Raw genomic sequence first — 24,413 nt, forward strand, 5'->3', positions numbered from 1 at the left:
TATAATACTAAGCACTTGTTTTATCTGTCAGTTTCAAAGTACTGTAAAGTAACTGAAAAACTTTTTACTGTGGAAAATTGTATTTATTTATTGTAGGGCGTGCATAGTGCTTTTACTGTACTTTTCCTGTCAATAAAGTACATTTTGTAGCTTGGTAGTATTTACCAGCAATTGCTGCTTATATTCTCTGGGAAAGAGGTGCCATTTTTCAGCTTGACCATGGAACAGGCTACTGGCCCCACAATCAATCTTTCTTCCAGCTACAAAAAGAAAAAGTTAAACAAGCAGCCTTTGCCACCACAGCAGACTAGCAATTTGCTGCAAGTTGGTGACTCTGCTGTTGAAAATTGTTGTACCTCACACCACTCATCCTTTACCCAGAATCCATCTGGTGTATCACCTACAACCACTATGGGCAGGGGTTTAGCTGTGTCCACCGTGGCTGATGGGGTTCCCCAAACAGGCAAGGAAGAACCGCTTTTGTCAATCCAAGGAGTGGGAATGGGGAAGGTTTCCTAGTTGTGTCATAACTGTTCCTGAAAGTTCAAATCTCCCTTTTTCTCTTTTGCAATGGATTGTTTCAGACAAATGGATTCTGAAAATCATTCATTAAAGTTACAGATGGCAGTGGGAGTAAATTCCTCCTTTCCAGGGGATCATGTCTCATCCTCCAGATCAGACTCTTTTTGTTTACACTTGTTCTTCATCATATGCTGTCCCAAGGAGTGACAGAACCAGCTCCTCCTTCCCAGGAGGGGAAGAGTTTTTATTCAAGTATGTCCCTAGTGCCAAAGAAAGACAAAGCTTGAAGACCAGTTCTGGATCTTTTTTTTTCTAAACCTGTTTGTAATAGTACCCAAATTCAGAATAATGTCACTTCTCAACCTGCTACATCTTCTTCCTCTTTCAAGCTTCCTGGTAACACTAGACTTAAAATCACATCCATACTCATCCAGACTTTAGATGTTTCTTAAGGTTTTGGGTATCTGGATCACATTATGGGTTTCCTGCCTTACAATTTGGGCTATCTACTGCACCAAGACTGTTCACAAAGTGTCTAGCTCCAGTTATAGCTCATCGCAGGCTACAGGGTATCCACATGTTTCCTATTTAGATGACTTGCTCATCTTTGCAGAGTTTTTTCTTTCAAAGTCTCAGGAGTCTCCCTGTCTTGGGTGCGAAATCTCTTACACAAGCTGGGATTCCAAAAGAACATTCAAAAGTCTTTCATGACTGCCTCTCACAAGATTGTTTTCATGGGATGTCAACTAGACACCTCAGTTCAAAGAGCCTTTCTTCCACAGGAAAAAAATAAGATCTTTATTTAGATCTATTTCTATGTTTTTTCACTCAGACTTTGGTCACTGCAAGGTAATACCTCAGGGTTTTGCTTCTCATGGCATCTATGAGTCTCATGATACCCCTGGCAAGACTCCACATGAGAAGGATACAATGGTATCTGAAATCTCTTTGGCCCCAGCATCAACAACCTTTGCTGGGGTTTGTCAGAAGAGAACTCTTTTCCTGGAGACAACATATATCCTTAAATCCAGGTCTCTCCTTCTCTCTCCCTTCTCTAAAGCAGTCAGTCACCACAGACACTTCCAACTTTGCTTGGCGAGCAGTTTCAGGAGTGATGAAAGTATAGGGGGTGGGAGACATCAAGGACAAATGCAAGGACAAAAATAGCAAGTAGATGCTTGCCCTTATCAAGCCACTAAATTCTCTGAACCATCTTTGGTCCCCAGGACCTCTTCAAGTGGTTACTGACAATACCACAATCATGTTGTACAGCAACAAAAAGCAGGAATCAGGTTGTACCCCTTTGCAGACTAACTATGTTACCCTGGGATATCACAGCATAGTCTCACCATATAAGCATCCTACATTTTGTCAGAGAAAAACAATGTAACAGACAAGCTGAACAGAGCCAGGGCAGACTCTCATGAATGGAAACTAAATCAGGAGATCTTTCAGAATTTCTTACATTTGTGAGGAGTTCCTCTAGCAGACATATGTGCCTCCTCTCTGAAAAGTCAACTAGCAAGATTCTGTTCCAGGATTCTATGCATGAAGGCCTAGAAGACAGATGCCATTTCTTTTCTTTGGACAGGAATGTTCTTGTATGCTTTTCTACCTTTCCACTAATATCAGGATCATTGTAGTGACTCCCTAATCCCCAGTGTAGTGCGCTTTGGTACTGCAGTGATTTTTTTTTTTTTTTTGTAATATTACCGGTTTGGTGAACCAGTTGTCGCAAAAGTGCACTTTAATTTAAGTGCACTTTCTCATGAATTGAGTCATACTTTTTCTTTTCAAAAGCATGAGCTTTCAATAAGAAAAAGTAGACCCCTACTCACATATGAACAGGGGTGTTTGATACATTCCAGGATCAAACATCTTCAGTTGACTGCCTGGATGTTAAGGTCTTAATTCCTGTTAGACACCTGTTTACTAGTGATGTTAGCAGGTACTAATGGACGCAAGAAAGTCTGCTACTATAAATCATATATTAGCAAATGGAAAAGAATTTCTAGCTGGTGCCAGCAACATAACCAGCAGCCATTCTGGACTAGCTGTTCTCAGTTTTTGCAGTATTTGTGTGAGTTACTATCCTATGGCCTTTCTTATTCCTCTATCATAGGATCATAGCAGGTTACTAGGCTAATGGTCCTGGGGCCCTTACAAGCCTAACCAAGAGTTTATCCCCAAAAATAGAAATCTCAGTCAGCACCTGCTGCCCCTGTTAAGGAGGGACAAAGGTGGAACCCCTGGGAAAATGTGTGGTCTCCCATGCACTCATCAAGGTTGCGCTTAAAGAGGTCAGTGAGGTACTAAGGTTGATTTATCAGTCATTTTTGCATGCCTGCCTATGGATCCTCCTCTTTCAATACAGTCTCATGACAAAATGTTTCTGAAAGTGATTTTATATAAGAGGCTTCCAAGAAAACTGGTGACCCCTGCTTTGGCTCTTAATTTTGCATTAGAGAAGCTATGGATAGCTCTGACCTCTGTAAGAAGGGTATCTGAGTTGCAAACTCTTACATTGAGTCAACCCTATCTTATTTTCCATAGGGACAGGGTTTCCTTGAGAATTAATCCTTCTTTTATGCTTAACGAGGTATCCAGGTTTACTTTAAGTCAAACTATCCATCTCCCATTTTCTTTGTTGAACCTAAAAATGAGAGAGAAGGATACTCCATACCTTGGCTGTTCACAGACAACTCAGGTCAGAACTAGATCCAGCACTAGGTAACTCATATGCAGACACCTAGGGACTCATGGCTAGGGGGCCCCACTCTAGCTAGGAGGCTTCAACACACACAAAAAAAACCTTCTTAACATCACGATGGCAGTGTCTTCTTCTTTAAGGAGGACTATGCATGCGTCACATGATGCACGCCAATGCAGATGTAAATCCATTCCACACTCGCATGAGGAATTTAAAGTAGCTGTTCCATTTATTGAGAAGGTAAGTGTGTGTGTGTGTGTGTGTGTGTGTGTGTGTGTGTGTGTGTGTGTGTGTGTGTGTGTGTGTGTGTGTGTGTTTGCATGTGTGTGTGTGTGTGTGTGTGTGTGTGTGTGTGTGTGTGTGTGTGTGCGTGTGTGTGTGTGAGTGCGAGTGTGCATGTGTGTGAGAGCAGAGAGAAGGTAGGTGTGTGTGTGTGTGTGTGTGTGTGTGTGTGTGTGTGTGTGTGTGTGTGTGTGTGTGTGTGTGTATGAATGAGTGCAAGTGTGCATGTGTGTGAGAGCAGAGAGAAGGTAGGTGCGTGTGTGTGTGTGTGTGTGTGTGTGTGTGTGTGTGTGTGTGTGTGTGTGTGTGTGTGTGTGTGTGTGTGTGTGTGCATGTGTGTGTGTGTTTGTGTGTGTGTGTGTTTGTGTGTGTGTGTGTGTGTCTGTGTAACATACCTCTGAACAGACTAGATTTAGCCTCCTAGTTTTTGTGTGTTTCGCATAACATTTGTGGGTTTCTTGCAAATTGAAGAGGATTGAAGTCACTAAATAATGACATATATATATATATGAGTTTCAGACTTTATATCCTCCAGAAGATGCATGTTAACACAAGTCCTGTTGTTCTAGCAAAGTCACGTTAAAAACAGCAATATTTAAAATCTACCCTTATTTTTAGGCCACTATATCCCCATTATTTTAGGATTTGTCCAGATTTTTACACTAAGAGGTTGAGAGTTATGCATACCTCTCAACTGTCCAGATTTTTGCAGAATGTCCAGATTTTTGCCTCATATTTTTGGCATATTCCTCATAAAATGTGTGGTTTTCTGGCAAATCACTGAAGATTGAAGTAACTAAATAATGTCATACATTTGAGTTTCAGAATTAATTTCCTTCAGAAAATGCATGTTAAGACAAATGCTGTTATTCTAGTTACTTTCTAAGTCTATAAGACCAATATTTATAATCTGTCCCTATTTTGGGGCCTTTGTCACCCCCATTATTTTAGGCTTTGTTCAGATTTCTTCCTAAGAGGTTAAGAGGTATGGAGGCATGGTATGTAATGCCCTAGCTGGGGGTGGAATGGCATGGAGCAGGCTAGTCAATTAACTTTATCGGGTTTGACTCTGTAACTTGGTTACAGGAGACAAGAACCTGAATACTTTACACCAAATACCAGACTGCTGAAGAAATTGTGAGCTTCAGTAAAGATAAGAGCCTGAATCCTCTACACCAACTACCAGACTGCTGACTGAATTGTGAGTCTGAGTAGCTGCACCAGGGGCTGCTCTGGGGGAGCCTCATTCTATTACCCTGTCTATGGCCCCATTTGACCATGATCTGGCTCTGACTCAGGTGCTGTCTTAACAGATCTAAATCTTTCAGATCTTTAGGTCAACCATTCATTTCTTGTGAAGGTAAGAAGAAGGCACAACCTGTGTCAAAACAGACTATTTCCAAATGGTTGACTAAGGCAATATTCCAGGCATGGGTCCGGGCCCACTTTACCAGGGCCTTAGCTTCATCTTTGGCTTTTTGGAAAGGGTTGGATTCTAGAAGTATTCTAGAAGGTGCTACTTGGTCCTCTCTCCATACTTTTATAAAGCACTATAAGCTTTGCTAGGACCATTCTCCAGGGGCTCCTGGATGTTTCTCCTTCCTCCTCCCAAATGTAGTTAGCTATGGTAATCGACCCATATAGATAAGGCTACTGCAGCAGTGATTAATATGATGAACATAATACAGTTGTGTAAGCTGAATTTACCATAACAGTCAATGTTTGAACAATAATGCTGCAGTAGCCACTCTCTGCCTCCATTCCCCTTGTTTTTTTTGGTGTGTTTTGTATGCCAGGGTGGGGACATTTATTTTTTTGTTGTACCTAGCATTGTCCTTTCAGGGCTCAACCTTCCTCTTTCTGTTGGCAGGAAAGCTCTGAAGGGCTTTGCACCCAAACTTGTTTTTTAGTCAGCTCAGTTCAAGCTGCTTGACAGTTTGGGCACATGAATCCTTTGCAAGTTATAACCCATATAGCTAAGGCTACTGCAGCAGTGATCATTCAAACATCTACTGTTATGGTAAGTTCATCTTATATAATTGTGTTTTCTCTGTTGTCCAGTGTGGGATGGTTGCTGACCGTTCTGTTATCAATGGCTCTAATGGCTGAATTTGTATGTCATATTGATAAAACATCCTTGGCTAGGTTGGATGTGTGGTCATAAAACATTATAGTAAGTGTTCTCCCTTCATTTGTGGTTTGGTTTTGCAAAAGAATACCTATATATGTGTTACACACGGTAGTCAGTTTTAGACAACATGTATGAGGAACTGTTATATGTGTTTCTATAGGCTAGTGATTTTAGAGAACCTTTGTGTCCATCCATATTTAGCTTGTTATAGAGAACTAGTTACATGGGGTTTTATTTTCATTTCTGTTTATGTTTACCGAAGAAACAACTGTGAAACTGTAGTTCCTCATTTTTTTATTTGGGTAAAAATTTAGTGTGACTGTTATAATATGGAATTACTTGATGTACTGAGTGATGTGAGGGACCTTGTGATCCATATTTCCACTGCAGAAATTATTTAGCATCAGCACTGTCATTCAAATATCTCTGGAAGGTTTTAGGAAGGAAACTTTATACCAGAAAATTAAACTTGCAACTTTTCAACAGTGATAACCTTAATGCGGCACAACATGCATTGAGAGTCCCTAGTCTGTTCAATCCTGAGCTCCACCACACACTGCCCACCTATGAGCAGATTTGTGAGATGGATATTCACCATCTGTTAAAGCATCGATCTGAAAACTCCATGCATAATATGGATAACATAAACTGGGACATGATTCAAGATCTTAAGACTTGGGGTAATTTGAGAATAATGTGACCAGATAAGGGTGGGGGTGTGGTAGTTATTGACCAATGGGATTATGAACAACGGATGTTTAACATCTTATACGATGACACATATAGTGAAGCCTCTTTAAGAGAAATTAACATCTTATACAGGAAAATTGATTTACAGCTCCAAGATATGTTGACGCAAGGGCAGATCACAAGTATATTTCCAACAGCCCCTTCATTACCTCTATGAAAATGTATATGCGATTTTTGGATAACATATTTGTTTTGTGGGCAGGCCCAAAAGAGGAAATAAAGAAATTTATCCAGTGCATAAATAATACCACCCCATTTTTAAATTTACATATCTAGTTGGCCAGGATACTATCAATTACCTGGATATCAAACTATCTAAAAATATAGACAACAATACACTTAAATACCGTATGTATAGAAAGCCGACATACTCAAATTCTTTTCTACATTTTTCTAGCAGCCACCCTCACCATCAAAAATGGGCTATTGTAAAAGGACAGATGGTAAGGGTGGCCAGGATGGTTTCAAATTTCCATGACTTTATAAAAGAATGTGCTACACTGTGGGATATGTTTTTAAACAGAGGATACCCATTAGCTATTATAAACCACATTAAGAGGGAAGTGGTAAATAAGAGGAAACCGGGTATTTATGTTCCATTGTTGAATAATATACACAATTTGAATGCATCTGTGGTGGGGCCATGGACAGTAGCCCACACAGTGTCAGTTTGGATCGTAACATCTTTGATAACCCAAGAAAATATACTGCAACATAATGATGTTTGGAATAATGATCAATATGGTCATAGTTTAATTTCCACATTTTCTATAGACAGTAGCGATATATCTGATATTTTAACAAAAAATTGGCACCTCATTATTAATGATAAGGATGTGGAAGAAAAGTTGAGGGACTACTCAAGGATTGTACATAAAACAGGCATAAGTTTCATGACTATATTTTTTAATATCTCTAGCCATGGTAAAAGGATAGTAGGAAAAATGTCAAGATGTGGAGCATGTCACCAGCGCCTGTATTTTTATGCTGGTGATACAATTAAAATAGACAACATAATTCTTAAAGTTCGTGTAAAATGTGTACTGCATTTTACATTGGAAAGACTGAGCACAAGTTAAAGCAAAGGCTGTACGAACATATGTATGATGTCAGTAAGAAAAATTCTACTACACACTCTCTAAACATACTATTATCCATCCAGATCATAGATGTCTATTTACAATACTTGACAAGGTTAAACAGAGTCCAAGAGGGGACCCATGGAAAATCATCCTGGAACAACGAGAATGTGGTGGCAAATATATCTAAATGCCACGGTACCCCCTGGACTTAATGGCATTCTCACTATCAATAATAAAGATGAAAGCCTATACAAAATAATTATATCATGGACTATACATATCTTTATATTTACAATTCATGTTTTATATTTTAATATAGTGTTGTAAGTTATATTAGTTTGTGATTGCCAAGTTAAGTCTGTGACAATAATTTTAGGCTTTGTATATAGTGAGCCGCTTCAGTTACAATGTTTCTTTAAATTTTTAAACTTTCAGATTTGATCACATGATACTCAGGGGTTATATATTGGTCAGATGATTTTTATTAATTATGTGAAGATGTCTTTTCACCATAGACAAAAGCACATATCTTTGTTTTAAATTTCACGGATTTCTTGAATAAAACCAGCTTTGTATGCCAAGTTCATTTTGTTTTGTTTTTCAACAATCTCTGAAAGGTTACCAGAGTCAACTTGTATAACAGTGAAAAGGACATTACTTAATTTTAAGAGCAGACATCTATTGTTTGTTCAATGAGAAAATATGAAACATTTTCACAAATCGCTCGGCAAATGTAAACACATTTGACATACTGCTATGCTGCTACAGAAAAAAAGTTGCTTGCATTTACAATAGTCTTGCTTAGGAAACTATTAGTCTGATAGTGAATATTTGAGACTCTTGCATTTAAAATAATACTGTACCTAGAAATGTATGTTGTCTTTGTTTATATCCATTTAACTGCAGAGACTGAATCCATTTTGTAACACAAAAATGTATTTTTCCTCAGTTGCTGTATTGATGTTACATTTATAATAATATGTTTACTGAAAGCACTTCATATGATAAGTCAAGCACAGCCATTTTTTCATAGTTTATGCACCATGCACATTACTCTCATTGTTTTAATATGCTGCTTGTTTTGCAAGTGACAATCCATTTATTCTTTGTAGGAACTTACAGTGTATGGCATTGACACTAATAGAAAAAAATGACAACTGGCAGAACATTTCCTAAATTAAACTGTTTTCTTTCTATCTGGTCATTATATGTATGTATTTCAATATTTTTTTCAGAAACAAACATGTTTTCAGGTAACACAAGGTCACTTTAGAGATTTCTGATTTGATGGAAACAGTTATATTTTAGTTAACAGGATATGTGCAATGTCAGCCAGTTTAATAAATAGCTATAATATCATCAGCCCCCTTTTACCCATTTTCTACATGGGCTTGGAGTGTCACATAAACTGTCACCATCTTTCTTGATTCAGTGCCACTCACTTACCATCTTCAATAGTTATACCTAACTGTTGCAGGTATTCTCACACACAATCCATCAACCTCTTTGCTGAATACCCTTTTTTTTCTTTTGGTCTTCATCCTTTCCCTCCCAAATCATCTTCACCACTTTGTTTTCTGCTTTCTTGCACATGTTCATGAATCACTGTGATCTGTTCTCTTTGACTTTCACTTCAATTAGTGTTACTTTGGCTTCTATTCTGATGTTCTTATTTCCTAGCCTGTCCAACAGTGTGAATGGTACCACCTGTCTCAGACACTTCTATCTCCATCACCTCTGGCATCCTTAACTGCTTTCCCTTCAATGACTAGGTTTCTGTACTATTCAGATGTACTGGTCTTACAATTTTAACATGACAGCAGAAATTAATTCAGATAGACAGTTGTGCAGGAACTCACTGCAAGTTGAAAGTGTTTCCCTTTATTGTGATAATGCAGTGACAATCAGAAAGATGCAGGCTTGTGACAATAACAGCTTTACAGGTCACTGTTTGCAAAAATCTGATCTACTGGCTTTACAGGGAACTAGTTTCATGATAACATTGCTTGATATAGCAGATGGTGCTCTGGCTCTCTGACATACTTAATGAATTGTTAATTCAAGTTAATATGGTATTAGTTTGTTCATGTACTTTGCAGATTGCATTTCAAATATTTTATTATTAAACACGTTGAGGTTATTGATTTAGTTTATAGGTTAAATATTTGTAAAAAGACACACATTGAATAAAATAGATTTGGGACCGGATTCATAAACAGCTTCACTAACTATAGCTATCATGCTGACAGGGCACAGTGAATATGATAGAGTGCCATTTTATATCATTTTAATGGCTCTACACTTACTGTAGAGATGCAAACAAAAGTAAATGACAACATATGTTAATGAAAACATAAGTAGCTAAATTACATGCTAATTAAACAATCTGACATGGCAAAGTTATTCAGGAAGCTATAAAGCAATTGTGCACTCAGCATAGTCATTTGCCATGAAATACAAAACTTTGGCTTACAGCCACAATTACACTTAGAAAAAAAGTATGTTAGCAGTTGCTGCTGCTATCATTAACCTGGGAAGGCAACAGGCGTTAATTCAAGGTGCTGCTGCTGCCAAAACTTGCCCAAGAATAAGAAGGGTATTTAGACCCCATGTGACTTATCATGTACTGCATGACAACAGAAGCTACAGAAACACATGAGAAAATAAACAACTTCTGCTGGCCTCACCTGCGGCTACAGAGAAATCATAAAAAACCCATCTCAATGGAAATGGAGATATGTGCAGTATTATGTGTTACCTAGTGGTACATTCAGAGACCCAAAAGGGATATATTAGGAGTGTCACAGGCTCCAGCTTCCAGAATGTTACATCAGCTTTTAAATACAATGCTACAGTATGCAAGAAAGAACATCTGTTTCCCATGAACCCCACAGGAGAGACTAAGAGCCATGCAGGAAATGTATGCAATAACACACTACCCTGAAGTTTTGAAGGCCATAAATAACACACACATAGAAATAAAAGCCCCACCCAGTGAACAGGGAAGGAGGTACATCAACAGAAAATGATATCACTCTATAAACAGTCAGGTTGTCTGTGATGCCTAAGGGATCATCCACAATATCTGTGCAGGTAACCCAGGCAGTTTTCATGAATCCAACATATGGCACACCTGTGAGTTGTACACAAGACTTCCTTGGGGTGACTTTCCACAAGACCATCTAGTGGGGGATACAAATTATACCCTTGCGCCATAGCTCATGACACCCATGAGAAGCCCACACAGCCCAATGAGTGAGAATGCAATAATGCCCATGCTCAAACTAAAAATGTCAAAAAAAATCTAATTGGCTTGTTGACATCAAGGTTCCAGTGTCTAGGCACCTTAGGAGGTTCCCTACACTATGACCTAGACACCTCTGCCAAAATACTTAGTCAGTTACATGTCTCTTCCATGTCGCACAATAACATTCTCAGGAGACAGCTTCAACAGAGACAGCTAGGGACAAGGACACATTTCCTAATGTCACAAGCAGTGCCAGCAGCTCCAGTAAATACAGATAGGAAGATTGAGGGAGAACCACCAGCCACAGATGTTGCCAGCAGACATAGGCTTTCACAATATGCCATGGCTCTGGCTAACAGACAAAGAATAGCGTACACACACACACACACACACACACACACACACACACACACACACACACACAGAATAAATAAAAGAAATAATAACATCCTTAGCACATATAAGTATTAAAAACGATGCCTGACAAAATGCACAACCTTTATTTAACCATAATAATGGTTGTGTTTGTTTAGCATCAGACACAGGCAACCCCCTCGAGGAGAGTTCTCACAGCTGCATTATTACCAAGGTGAGTCTAGAACATGTATAGAAGACATAATACAGCTGTATAAATGATTATAATGTTATGCAATTTCTCATATGTCCCCAAGTTGTTCTATGTCCCAGGTGTACATGGCAGTAATGCATTATGGTTGATGTTTACAATATACAGCAATGGATTGTGTCCACTAATGTGCATCAAGCCTTTCATATGGCCATTGTATGTAAACCAGTGAGCAGATCTATGGCTTCATTTGCATAAGTATAACAGTAAGCAAGACTTAAATATCTACTTTGCATGGGAAATGACAGTAACACAAAAAAGTGAGGGTCAACAATTACTGAAGCAATCATACACAACCGGTTATAAAGTATGAATAACAGCATTTATTCTGCAATATAGTTTCATTATAGAAAGGTTCTACATAGGCAAGAATTAGCTATCTGCTGTGTGCATCAGACATAAATGCAACCTGAAGTGATGAAGAAATGTGCAAAGGTCAGGGCGCATTCATCATCCCTTGCACAGGATGGGGGAGGCGGGGACAGAGTGACAAGCCTGACAACAAAGAAGTGAGTGTGTGCAGGTAAAATAAAAATTTATTCCTTAAGTATCCAATTTGTAGGGCCAGTAGCAAGATATAAAGATATCTAGCAGTCAACAATACTGCTTGGATAAGTAGGGTATGTGTGTCAGTGAAGTGGTATAGGCAAGTATTTTGGAATGTGTATGTCTGCATGAACACAGTCATACACTGTGCCTGCACTATGTCTTGGCATCTTAGACAGGTGTGAGTTGTGCATGCTAGACTACTCAGTTCAGCAGTTGCACACCTAGTTCTATGTCCCTGACTAGAATTTGGGGTGCTACCTGATGATGACTGTTGTCTGCAGGATGAACTGTCATCACGATGCATCCAGGACCATCACCATGTGACCTGCCACATCGGGGTGTGGAATCTGTAATCATCCACAAAGCAGTGGAAGTAGTGCCACTACAGGAGTAGGATCTTGCATGGCCACATTAGCTAACACTGGATGATGTAGAAGCTCTATGGCCACATGGATGCTGGCCGTACCTTATTAGACATTCCATTACAGACATTGCCTAATCCCGGTATACCATTCATCCTGTCACAGTTGAGGAAATCCCACACATCAGAATGCACAAAGTTTAGCACTTCCACTATCTCTACTGAGGACATTGTGGAACATGCATGATGGCCACACATATGTCATGTGATGTGGCACCTACTGGTACATCAACATAAGGAGCAGGGTGGACAGCAGGTCTCTTCTGAGCACATCTAACAATCCATCTGTGTGACACCTCATCTTCTGATGGGTACGGGGAGAAGTAACCAGTTCTACTACTGGAATAGTCACACTACCCTGATCAACTGTGTCTCACGCAACCTGTCCTATCTCTGAGACCTCTGTGTCATGGTTATCCATAGGCATACTGACTTTATCTGATATAGAGGCAGAAGGCGCTGAGGACACAAACTCAATGTCAGATTGACCCTCTGCACTTCCAGACTGTGCCTCTTCATCACTGCCATCTTCATCAGAGGCTGCAAATACTTTAACGTCAGGCAGCAAAAGGTCAACAGTGCCACTGGCAGCATGCGCTATGATAACAAGTAAGAAAAAAAAACAAAAAACAAGGAAAAGGGGATTAAACAATGATAAAGCTATGATATGTGAAATGTTTCTTACAGCTTAAAAGATCCTAATGCAATGAAAGCAAGTAACTTTTAAATTACACATACATTTACATTTTGAATATTAATAAGAATACAGAAGGTATGCTTAGCACGTGTAGGTGGCTGTGGAATGCCAGAGTCAGATGTCCCTACATATGGAAAAAGAAAAATGAGACAGGGATGAAATGGAAGGCAATTATCTTTACATCTGCAGAATAAGATACCCCTCATAGAAATGTCCTCATTTCCTTTCCTTCTCTCTCAAATTTCTCTCTCTCTCTCTCTCTCTCTCTCTCTCTCTATAGATACACACACACACACACACACACACACACACACACACACACACACACACACACACACACACACACACACACACACACACACACACATACACACACACACACACACACACACACACACACACATATATATATATATATATATATATATATATACACATAGTTTACTACTGAAATGTTGGATGGCATTCATGTGAACTGGGAATGGTCGAAAGACTAATTTCTAGTTGATGGATGGTCGAACTGAAAATGGTCGACTCCACAACAGTGAATGCTCGTGTACATTCAATGCTGCAAGGTTGATCTTCTATCTGGAGATCGCTATACAGTGGGGATTGGGAAAGGTACCCATTTCCTCAGTGTAGTGCATTCTCCGAGTTTGTATATATAATTAGCAGGGGGTCCTGGCAGACACAGTCCCCCACATGGGGGTGTAGGGGGGCTTGCCCCCTTGCAAAACATTACTTGGGAGTGACTGGAAGGAAAGGTATGTTGGGTAATGTAGACTTTATTCAATACAATGGATTGACATTACCGGTTACATTATTATTGCCTGTCCGATGTTTTTATTTTCAGTATTTTATTCAACTGACATGATCACTAAACAGTATCCATTTCAGGATTTTAATAGTAAACCTAATATATATATATATATATATATATATATATATATATATATATATATATATATATATATTTATATATATACATACACATACATACACACACACACACACACACACACACACACACACACACACACACACACACACACACACACACACACACACACACACACACACACACACACACACACACACACACACACACACACACACACACACACACACACACACACACACACACACACACACACACACACACACACACACACACACACACACACACACACACACACACACACACACACACACACACACACACACACACACACACACACATATATATATATATATATATATATATATATATATGATTTACCTTCAGTTTGTCAAATAATACAAATGTTGACATCCTGAAGTTTAACCACTCTACATTGAAAATGGAAATGTTAACATTCTAGTAAGCATGAGTCAAGGTTGCTTCTCAGCACATGCAAATATTACTTCAGAAAAAAAAAACATAAACAACACCCCACAATGTGAGAGGCTGCATCCCCCTACACCCTCTGCTAGTTATATAAACTAACCTTGAGATTGCACAATCCACAGGGAAGGAAATATTTCCTTTCCCAGTGACTGTCAATCTCACACACCTGTCACCTATCTGTATAGTCAACCAAATGAAGTTGATGAAACAGATGTCAAACAAACTGATGGAACATATATATATATATATATATATATATATATATATATATATATATATATATATATATATATATATATATATATATATATATATATATATATATATATATATATATCTGGATTTACTCACTTTTATCAAACGGCATTAATACTGAGATGAATAATGTTCACACCCAATGACTTGCATTATACATGTTGACACACCCTCTTGTGGGGGGCTGTGCACCTCCCATCCTCTGCTAATTACATATTCTAACTCTGAGATTGCACAGTTCTTGGGGAAAGGGCAAAATCACCATCCCCGAGAATCATTCAATCTGCTACTTTTGTTGACAGGTGCTGACCATCTGTTTAGTCGACAAAATTGTGCTGACTAAATAGATGTCAACAAAACTGCTGTTAGACAAAAGTAGCACCATCCATGACATTCATATATGTATGCAATATCAATATTTATTTAAATAGCATACCTGGTAATTTTGCATCAGTCCCAACATCAAGGATTCTGTATAAAGACTGTGCTGAGATTTTACGATCTCTGACAGTAGATAGGAACTGCTCTGTTTTGGTGAATGGTACCGCTGTAGGCAGACCACCCCAAGCCATACATTCATGGGTGACTTCAGATCCATGACTTCTGGCTGCTGTAATCATGTCACTGGCTCTATGACTTATTTTAGAATATGTGCATCCATGGCCTCCCACAGCATTCCCAGATATGGTCATGGAAGAACTTGTCACCCCTGTCTTTTTCTAACAGGAATGGCCCATGTCAACATAGAGCTTGAATTATGACATCATTCTTAGTATCCTTGTATGATAGTTAATGGGGTGCAGATGTCTTGGTGCTATAGCCCTGTATGACAGGAAACATAATAGGAAAGAAGAAATCCATAAGTGCAAAAACAAAAACTGGTAAAAAACAACAACAAAAAATGTAATATATCCATCCATCATACACAAAATATATAGGCTCATAGGTTCATAGGTAGGTACTAGGCTATCAGCCAAAGGGCCTACGTAAGCCTAGCCAACAAGGTTCCCTGGCTTACGTCACCCAAGAAAGTTATTTTCCTGTGCCACTGTCGAGCAGAGACACAGAAGTGATTCCCAGGGTATATTTCCTATTTCCCATCCACTCATCAAGATTTTTCTTGAAGAGTGCTAATGAAGAACTTTGCTTGACATAGATGGGTAGCCTGTTCCAGAGTATGGGAAGTCCCTGGGATAGGAATCTATCCCTCCAGCATGTCCTGTTTATTGTGGTGACAAGGTTTAGTTCCCTAAAGCGTGTTGCTTGGAGGGATTGGGATTTCTTTAGGTGTAGCATGTCCAACAGCTCTGGGTTTGACACCGCTTTATATGTTAGGCAGAGATCTCCACGGAGTAGGTGATATGCTATGGAGTAAAGCTGGAGTTTTTTGAGATGGTCAGTGTAGGGCATTTATTTGTTTGAGTCCAGTAATCCTCTTTGTGAGGTACTTCTGTGGCCTTTCCACCTGCTGCAGATGTCTTGTGAGGTACATTCCAAAAGGGGCATTGTACTCTATAATGGGTCTAATTGTGTCGAGTAGAGGGGAATGATGTCCTCTTTTTTCCTGGATGAGAACCCTTTTACGTAGAAGGACTTCCTGACTACTATGGCGATGTGACTATCAAAGGAGAGACTACTTTCCACCTGGGTCCCAAGGTCTCTTATCACGCATTCAGGGTTAAGTAGATTGCTGCCTATGTGGTAGTTCATGGGTACAGAGTTTTTACCAAAGGGGATGACACTGCATTTTTTGGCATTGAGCTTGAGGCCATGGCTCTGACACCAGGCATCTGTCTCAGAGAGACTCTTCTGTAGGATGTTCACATCATTTTGGGACTTGACTATGGCTCCTAGTTTGCAGTCATCTTGAACTTCGTTAGCAAGAGGCCTTCGGTGTTAGCCTCTACTTCAGAGAAGTAGATACCAAACAGGAGAGGTCCCAGGACGGAACCCTGTGGTAAACCACTTGTCACTGGTTTGAGGACAGATTTGGAGTCTGCAACTTTTACAGTGTGGGTTCTGTCAGTGAACCAGTTGGCAACCCATCTTGTGACGTAGGGATTTATGCCTAGTTTATTGAGTTTAGCTATAATTCCAGAATGGAGGATGGTGTTGAAAGCCTTGTCGAGGTCAGGATAGGCTGCGTGATCCACCTTACCCTCATCTATGGCTTTGGTGACTGCCTCAAAGAAGTTGTTCAGGTTCAGGAGGCATGATCTGCCTTTCACAAACCCGAATTGGGTGGGATCCAGAGTTTGGAGGTTACCAATGTCTTTGATTATGAGTTTCATGATGATACGTTCCATGGCCTTGCAGACCAGGCTCGTCAGGCTAATAGGTCTATAGTTCCTGGGATCAGTGGTGGCTCCCCCTTTGTGGAGTGGGATAACTGTTGCTGTGCACCATTCAGTGGGCACAAAGCCTGATGCGAGGCTAATATTGAACATGGTGCTCAAGTGAGGAGCCAGTTCAATCTGAAGTTCATTTAAAACGCAGCCTGGGATGTTGTCCGGTCACATGGATGCTGTGTTTTTGACTTTAGAGACTGCAGCTTTCACCTGCGTAGTTGTGATTACAGGGACTCTGCATTCTTCCTGTATAGATATGGGCCATTAGGGGGTGAGGGGGGGTAAAGTTAGCACTGTACCTATATGCCAGGATGTTGGCAATATCAGTTGGTTCTGTAATTTTCATGCCTTTGTGCTGTAACTCAGAGCAGATCTGGGTGTTGCCATTGAGATTCCTGACATAGCTATAGAATGCTTTGTGGTTGTCCTTGGAATTAGTGGCGATTTTATTTTTGTAGCTAGCTTTGGAGGATCTTATAGGGGATCTCAGCTTCTTACTGAGGCTGACCAGGGAGCTTGGGTGTCATGAAGTTCACTACTTCTGTCTTAAGAAGCATGAAGTTGGCTTTGGAGAAATTTTTTACTGTGGTTTCCTTAATGGGGGTTGGGGGTGGGATGTGGATATCAAGGGTGATTAGCTTATGGTCAGATCGGACCAACGAGGAGTTGACTTCAGGTGTGGAACACCGGTCACTCATGTTGGTAATGACTAAGTCTAGGATATTGTTGCCCTTGGTGGGGGTGTGGATATGTTGATCTAGGGCATTGGAGTTTATGAATTCCAGAAAGCGTTGTGCTAAGGAGTTGGTACATGAGTAGTTTTCCCAGTTAATGGTGGGGTAGTTGAAGTCGCCCATTATTAGAGTGTTTGGTTGAACCCTAATATTTTCCAGTACATCAAGAAAAGAGGAGTGGGAATCCTGGGGCATGGTGGGGGATCTGTAGCAAGCTACAATTTGAATTGCAGTTTTGCCAAGAGTTAGTTGCACTTGGATAACCTCAGATGCATTATGTTGAGCAACTAGCCTGGAGGTGTGGATATCCTTAATGAATATGGACACACCCCCACCTTTGGTGTTTCGGTCAAGGTTACATGGCCGAAAAGTGTGGTATGAGTTATAGCCTAGTAGTGCAGGGGTGCTCTCTGGAGCCTTGAACCAGGTCTCAGTCACTGCATAGATATCAATGTTCTCCATTTTATGGAGTGCCTTGAGTGAGTGCATTTTGAAATTTAGACTTCTAGCATTGAGTAGCATTACCCTCAGTTTTTGCTTGCTTGTTCCTGTTATGGTGGTGAATTTGTTATTTGAACCCTGCCTAAAAAGGCACTATAGGGGCAGCAAGAGCCTTAGCCAGTATCTGGAATCCTAGGGGTGACAGGTACAGGTCATCTGTGGCAAAGCATCGTGGTCTGTTGACCATGTCATCCCAAGCAGACAGATACTGGATCCCCTTAGAATGACACCAGAAGCTTAGACAATTGTTGAAGTCAATCATTTTGTCTTTGTACTATGGTATCATTCTGGGCAATGGCAGAATGCTACTCAGGGCTAGGGTCATACCTGCCTGGGCTACAAGATCGGTGAGCTTTTCCATGTCTCTTTTCATGTAGTCCAGGGACGTACATCTCAGGTTATTCACACCAACATCGAAAATGACTGAGTCATATTTGTACTTGTTGTGGAGTGACCTGAGTGCGTGGGTTATGTGGCAGATCCTGGCACCCGACAGGCAGCTGACAGTAACTTTCTCCTTGTTTAGCCTGGTGAGTGGGACATCAGTGTGCCTGACTATAGTGTCACCTATGACTAGTGTGTTGGGTATGTTGTTTTGCCTTATTGGCTGTGTTTGCATGGCACACTGAGTCTGTGGGCTATGTGTCATTTGGGTTGTGTTGGGGGATGGAGGTTGCTTGTGTTTCTGCTTTGGAGGTCTCTGTTGCTTAGGCATATTATTATTGAGAACCTCCATGAATGTCTTTGAGTTTCTATGTGTGGATTTTGGTGGTGTAGACGTAGTGAGACTATGTGATGAGTGTGGTGTGGTGCAAATGTTTACCTTCTCCTCGTGACTGTCAGGTTCATTCTTGGTTGGAGAGAGCTTTACCTCCAGTTTGGCTAGATAAGTGCATCTCTCACAGGTTGTAGTGTTGGGTGGTTGTAGGAGAGGGTTGTCTGTGTACATGAGGCAATTTCTACATTGCCTCAAGATACCCAGATTCATGAGATAGACAGGGGAGAACATATAAATACATTATATAAAAAGAAAAAGCGTCATATCCGTATACACAATTTATGTAGTTTCTATCTTCTCCCCACTACAAAACAAGAAAGAACTTGATTAAATATTCACTGTCTGTCACTCTATAGTACATTGTGGCATTAAAAAATAAATAAATGTACACCTACCAAGGAAGAATGGTTAAAGCTTTTTGGTCTGATATGTACTTCCATGGAGGTCAGCCAGGTACACATCAAGAGTTAACAAACTTGTTACTGCTACTAATGCCAGAACTCAGAACCTTGGTAATAATTAGTAGACCAGTCTGCTGAACAACATGGTCAGCTTTCAAGATTTAAAATCCTCATTAAACTGTCATTATTAGGTAGTAAAATATTGCATGGTTAAGACATAACTGTGGTATGCATGCCCAATGCTAAAATCTACTGAGAATAATGCAGACAGTACAATTCTTCTATTGTGAAATGCAGTCCATTAGTAAGGTTCAAATACATTGATTTGTTCATATGAAAGCATCCATCCATAAACCCCAAAATTCATGAAAAAGGCAAGATTTCATATGAGTACACACAACTTAATAACAGATCTCCCCAAAATACAAAACAAAAAAAGAAGCTGGATAAAATATTCATAGCAGGTCAAACATTTCTGTCACTGTGCAGTACATTGCAGCATAAAAAAATAATTCTAGACCTGTCTAGAAAAAATGGCTAGAACTTTTTTTTCTGATATGCACTTCAGTGGACGTCAGCCAGATATAAATCAAAAAGCCTTAACAAATTTGTTACCATTACTAATGCAAGAATTCATGCTGCGGTGGTATGGCGGTAGCATTGTTAGCTCACAGCAAGAGGTTCTCCCATTCAATTCTCGGCTTGGCTTTTGAGTGCCTTCTGTGTGGAATCTGCATGTCCTCCCCCCGGTTGGGTAGCGTTTGAAAGACATGCGTGCGTAAATGGACGTGCCTTGGTTGAAGGTTGGGCGTCGAGATGGCACCTCGGCGTTTCATAAAAAATCTACTGCCAGTCATTAGTGGACCAGAGTTCCACTGTGGCGACCCCTTACCGGGAAAAAGCTGAAAGACAGACAACAACAACTAATGCAAGAATTCATGACTTTGGTAATAATTAATACAATAGTCTTCTGAACAAAGTGGTTGACTTTCAAGATTGAAAATTCCCATTAAGCTGTCATTATTGGGTAGAAAAAGAATGTATAATCAAGAAATAACTGGTACACATTCCCTTAACAACAGCTACTGAGGGTCTATATCACATAGTCAAAGTATCAAAACTTCGACTATGTAAACATCGAACCCAAAAGTTAAAAAACTGAATACTCCGAACACCGAGAACAGTGATTTTTTTTCCCAGGGAAAAAAATCGCTGTTCCGGTCCAAAATGTGGAAACACATGAACACTAAATACTATTTGTAATGTGGGGGACTTCACCCCCCACACCCCCCAATGTGGGGGTCTGTGCCCCCACACCACCACTACTTAAATATACCAACTCTGAGATCGCACCACAGTGGAGGAAATAGCAAAGCTGCAGAACCGGCCCACAAAATTCTTTCCCTGGGAAAGAATTTGATGTTCTGCGCCTTCGTTATTTTCAGACTTCGAACTTCCCAGTTTGATGTTTCAGCGTACGGACTTGTGAGTGTTCGGACTTCTGATATATACCTGCTACTGAAAATAATGCAGGCAGTACAGTAATATTTGTATTGTGAAATGCAAACCATAACTAAAATTCAAATACACAAATGTGTTCATAACAGCAACTTGGCTTTGCAGAAAGTCAGTTGTGAAAGTAGAGCACAGTTTGCAAGGAAAGCAGCAGTAAGTAGTAGCATAGAGTTCTCTGGATCCAAACAGTTTCACCTGTCATGATACAAGTTAATTAGCTACATGATCACCTTTATATAGTATAGATTCAGACCTCTGTGCACTCTGACTATGCAACTGAGGCATGATCTCATTAGCATTCATGAATTACACATTCTTCACTAAGTGCAGAGAATGTAATAATGGTGTAAGGATCTACACACATGCATACATATGCCCTACCTCTGCAAGAAATAGCACTGAGAACTGTTACCTATGAAATGTTTACAAGTGGTAATGATTAATCTGACTGCAGTATCAATCAGGGAGTGTCAAGAAGAAGGAACTTACAAGAAATATTGTGACTACCATTGACAGCCATAGGAAAGCAACATTCCTAAGACTTAAATGATTTTTTTTTGAGAAAAGTTTCTATCTCTGAATGCAATTGTGTCTGTAATTCTGATGAAGTATATTACTCATTGAAACATGTATCAACTGCTAAGCATGGTATATAGCAGTCTTGTTAGGGAAGCATAGATATAGCAATGATGTTCACAAAATAAAGAGAAGCAGAAAGGTCCAATGTTCAAAATTTTTTTTTTATTTTGTGTGAGAAAAGACTTTTCTTCCCTGTTGGCATTATCCTAGCCATGCACACGTGTAATTACAAAGTACACAGGATAAAGGTAATGAATAGCTGCTGTTGCATTGCTACAATGTCACATATTGACTATAGCTAAAATCCTTTTTATCTTCACAGCATAAGTTACGTGTAGCACATACTAATAAAAATCTGAACTGTGTCTTGTGAATGCCCTCATATTCTGAGACTCTAATCCACATATGGCAGTGTTTGTGTAAACAAAATAATGTTTAATGAGGATATGTTTGTGTTGAAACCCCACAATGTTGAGGAAGCATCAAAAGCATATATTTTAACTACTTCTTTTATAATATTTCCCCTATTTCAGTAAATTTATTGTATTTTTCTCCATTTATGTGCTATTTGGCATTGTGCAATTTGGACTAGCAGTGGTCTGTAGCATTGAAATAGACTTCTGCTCTTAAGGAAAAAAAGTGAAATGTTTAATTTAGGCTGCCTTATGTAGCACAAACAACCCTGGCAGCATTGTGCAGCAAGCAACACTCTGGATAGTACTCAGTGAAGGAAATGCACCTTTCAGGTATGTTTCTTTGCGGTACAAGGTGTAAGTGCACTGAGCTTTGATTAAAAGGACAGCTGATGCAGGGGTCAAATCCAGCGATCTAATAATTTTATGGAGGGTGATCTCAATACATGTTTATATGCATTTTTGTGATATTGTGTTTCTCTGAAAATTAGCTACTCCCAGTCTTGCTAACAACATGTGAACTGTTGTCTGTCCATTTTTCCATTATTTGCCATTAACTACAAGTCTGATAATGTTTGACAGACATTACATTTCTGATGTTGCAAGGAGATCACAAAAGGAGGAATCAGTCAATTGAATGTATTTCTTGCTTTGTGCATTGCGAAGTAAACCCATTGACTGAATTCATTTTTCTGTTAGCTTTTTTTTCTGTAATGTTTTTGTTTTCTAGTGCCTTTTGCATTTGTTCTCAGCTCAGTAGTGCGCAAACCAGGTTAAATTTTTAAGGAGAAAAATGTCATCAAGACTCTGGATAATACACTGGATAGTACTCCATAAATAAATTCAACCTTGCAGGAAACTGTTCATGTAGCACAAGGTATGAATGCAGTGAACCTTGAGAAATAAAACAGCTGATGCCAGGTTTGAATCCAGTGAAGTCTTAATTTTAAATGGGGAGAGTCTGCATATTTACACACAATTTGTGATATTGTGTTTCAGTTGGAAAATCAACTTTTTACAAGTTTGCTAACAATATGTAAACTGCTTTATGTCCCCTTTAACATTATTTGGCAGTACATACAGTCCTGAAAATGTCTGCTGGAAATTAAATTTCAGATGTATCAAGACAACGTAAGAAGGATAGAAGTGTCATTGTATTGCATTTCTTCTGGTCAATGCTAGGCACACCCTATGCTTGAATTGATTTTTTTTCACTGTCATTTTTTTTTTAATATTTTTTTTTCTCTGATGCCTTTTGCATTTGCTCTACACTTGGCAGCACACAAACAGGGTTCATTGCCTAAAGAAAAAAGTGAAGATTTTAATTTAGGCTTCTTTGTTTGGTGCAAATGAGCCTGACACTGCTGTGTGGTCATCAGCACTCTGGATAATACTCTAGATGGTACTAAGTGAATAAATTCAACCTGTTAAATAACTTTCCTATGGTACAGGGTATAAGTGCAGTGATCATAAAGTTTGAAAACAGCTGATGTAGGGTTGGAATCCAGTTAACAGATACATTTAAAAAGGGGGTCATAATGTCACAGTAAATACACATTATCATAACTCTGTTCTTTACAAGAAATGTCTTATTGCTGCTTGCTATGGACACAATATAATGTGTACAAAGTATGTAAAACATGACACTGATGATATTTAATGTAGAATGCCCACACATAGATATATGAACATTTTTGTTGCAATTATTGAGTATTAACATATCATAAGTATATGTTTAAGGCCATATGTGTTATGAAGTATGTATGTAACATAAACCACCATGTCTGTCTTGGGTCATGCAACTACAATATATTTACAAACTCAGTAAATACCATTCACATAAAAATGCAGTCTCATGACTATGTAAAGTTACAGACATACAAGTATCTCTTAAGTATGTGTAGAGTCAGTTTTACATTATGATACTTGTAATTAATATGTTAATATGTAAGTTCTCCTGTCACATTGACAGTTTTCAGCAAAGTTTAACATCTCATCTGTTATTTTCTGTTGGATTCAATTCCCAGGTGGTAAAAATTAATCTTAGCAGTGTCTAACTCCAAACATACCAATTTGTTACAAGTCACAACATGTTTCCTCAAGCAAGCCAGGATTATAACCAACAGCATGAAGTATATCCAGATTTAACATTGAAACATGACTCACACACGGCTGAATTTCAATGCCATCTTTAACTTCTTCTGTGCTTCTTGATATAGTCATTGACAATGTATTTGACAAGCCATTGCCATGCTTCCAGCTGCAGAAATGCAGTTGGTAAGGCTGTGTGCCTTTATGCACTAGCTATTACATGCAAGATCTAAAATGGGCACCAATTCAAACCAATATTTCTGGCTTGACTGCTGCAGATATGGTTGGCAAAGATAGACATGGTGTGCCATTTAGAGCACAAAAGTAGTATTGAGGATTTTTGTGGCACTCCTTGAGAAGCAATACAGCCAGAAGCTGCTGCAGGGGGATTATAA

This window comes from Protopterus annectens, chromosome 3.part1 (genome assembly GCF_019279795.1).
Source record: "Protopterus annectens isolate FY-2018-M chromosome 3.part1, PAN1.0, whole genome shotgun sequence".
In the NCBI taxonomy this organism is placed as follows: domain Eukaryota; kingdom Metazoa; phylum Chordata; order Ceratodontiformes; family Protopteridae; genus Protopterus; species Protopterus annectens.